We start from the raw sequence: 2,739 nt of genomic DNA on the forward strand, positions 1-2,739 counted from the left end.
GTTATATTCTGCAAAGAATGGGAGCCACGTGGCCATCCTCTGCAAGAGGTGAGGCGACTGAGTCACAGTGCGTAGTGACACATAATCTGTGTAGATCACGAACGGCTATGAGCCAAGCAGATACACCCGAACTTGGCAAGTGCATACTTCGTCGCAAGTAAGTCGTTGTATGGACTTTGGTGTTTCTCATAGCAGTCTTAAGCTGGCGAGATTCGAACGCGACCACCCGATCTCGCCCCTTGACGTCTGCCTGCAGCAGTGCACAGCTCATGGCAAAGTCTGAAGAGTCACAGATGACACTAAAAGGACGAACATGATCTGGCAACGTCAGTATTCGTCCATGAAGGAGGCTGTCTTTGACCCCGTCAAAAGCCTCCCGAGTCTCAGTGTCCCAATACCATTTTGTATTCTTTTTTAGCAGAATCGACAGCGGCCGCCCCATTACCGCAAAATATGCGCTATAATTGTACAAGTAGTTGGCGAGGCCAAGCCACCTGCACAAGTCCCTTTGTTCTTTGAAACCAACCAGTCTATAATGGCCTTGAACTTAGCGGGATTTGCTCGAAGGCCACGCTTCCCAACAAAGCACCCGAAAAAGGGTGATTTTTTCGGCGCATAAAATGCACTTGTCTGCATGAGCATACAGCTTACTCGTGCGCATGCACTCGAGCACCGTTCTTAAATGGATGATGTGGTTCTATTCATCAGTCCTCCTGTGCCTCACACTTTTGTGGACGAGGATGTCGTCAAAGAATGTCTGTGCATACGCCCGGTCGGGCCTGAACAACTGGGTCACAAGCCGACCAAATGTTGGTGGTGATTTTGGTAGCCCTTGGTGCATCATCAGACACTCCCAGAGCATGACGCTCGGAGTTATCAACGCTGTCAGCTGAATAATCGCTCTCATGAGCAATTCGAAAAAATTATTGATACACTGAACTTTGTACAGCCAACCATATTGTTCTAGAGAACAATTTCTCTAAGAATCGGCGTCTGTGCCGGAATGATGGTAGACTCTAGCTTATTGTAAACGTGAGCGATAGCCACTTAGGGTTCGGCTTCCGGACACAAAAGGTGGGTATCGAATGGGAAACTTTACTCTCACGCACCATTCCTGCGCCGTGCTTCGCACAGAAAAATATGTCAATGACATCACACTGCTCCTTGGACAGAGGCCATTGGCATGCTACACAGTTTTTTCGTTCGCGGAAGCAGGTCGATCTCATGACGCACTCTTCGGTCCGGAGGTAGAACCGACGGCGGGGATTTGGAGACAACGTCATGGAATTCCTTCACCATAGGACAGTACGGACTCGAGGAATCCTTCAGTATCTACGATCTGCTTCGTGCGTTCAGCAACCTCTTGGTGTCTTCTAAGACAGCTTCACCCAGAAGTGATGACTAGTTTCCTCGTCCGGTCGTACAATGACCACTTCGGCTAAGTCGCCTGCCTTCAAGGCACCGTCAAACTGTTCCAAGGACATCTCGTCCGGTTCAAAAAGAGAATCCACCGTAGGAATAGCCTCGAGGGTGGCATTGCCGTCTACCCCCCCCTTCATACCGTTGACCATGCCACTCTTGGTGTGCAGCACCTGCTTTGATACTTGAGCAGTGCTAAGTAGATTACTTGCTATTCCATGTGCATCACGGGGGCCTCGCCCTCGATGCCTCGGACTTTGGCCAACCATGCCACTCTTGTTATACACCAACTGATTTTCCACTTGAGCATTGCCCAGTAGGTTACGTGCCACTCCACGTTCAGCCCGCGAACCATGATCGGGACTCCTGTTCGAAACACATTTGGTGTCCACCAATTCAATTACTCCGATCTCCAGCACGTTGACCGTCCCGGTCCAGTGCCCGCACCAACAGCATTTCTGTTTCCTAGCAGAGATGTGTTCATGGCTTATTAAAGCTCCACCAAGAGACGTGCGCGTAGCGCCCAAGGTCTTCGACCTCCAAGTGATCCATGGCTCAAGGTTTTACAACCATACCGAACCAAGGATAAGGCCAAACCTCAAATCCAAGTCTAAGACTAAGCAGCATTTCACGCTATCGAAGTATAATAACGTTGACACCGAGTTCAACAGGGACCTTCGTCATAGTTACACAAGTCGCCTTCGCTATCCAAACAGTGACGATGTCACTCAACCGCGCTTTAGGCACCTCAGCATACAGCTGACTTTCTTCAATCGTGGCACGTCGAGCATAATTGCATGACATCCGGAGTCAATCACATTAAAGTACATGATAGCAGGCTTAAGATAAATTGCAGCGGGGCTGCCGTACCTTTTCGCTTTGAGGTAGCGTAACTTAGATCACCGACCTTTCGTTCTATACTTAGAACAAGTACGAGCATAGCGGATCGCAATCCGCTTACTCCAAAAGTAATTATTACTAGAACCCAGTGCTAATTAACTCTTCTGTTTAAAATCCAAAACTAATTTTTAATTTTTTATCTGCGGCAAAGCCGCCAAATTTCAAATGTATAGATTTTCCTAAATATATATAGTTGAATATGAAGACACGGTGAGGATGGAACAATATTCCTCTTTGCCCCAGGGCATGCAGGACGGGCTTAAAAGCTAATGTTCTTGCGTGGCCCTGAGGGCGTGCAGCACCTTGCTGCGCAAGGCCCCGAGGCAATCGGTGCGCGTCTAGAGGAGTTCTCAAATTTCGATAACGCGCTGCTAGAGCACCTGCAGCAGAAGATGTCTGCATCATTTGCGTCTATGACGC

This window comes from Plasmopara halstedii (assembly GCF_900000015.1).
Source record: "Plasmopara halstedii genome assembly, contig: Scaffold_3156, whole genome shotgun sequence".
Classification (NCBI taxonomy): domain Eukaryota; phylum Oomycota; class Peronosporomycetes; order Peronosporales; family Peronosporaceae; genus Plasmopara; species Plasmopara halstedii.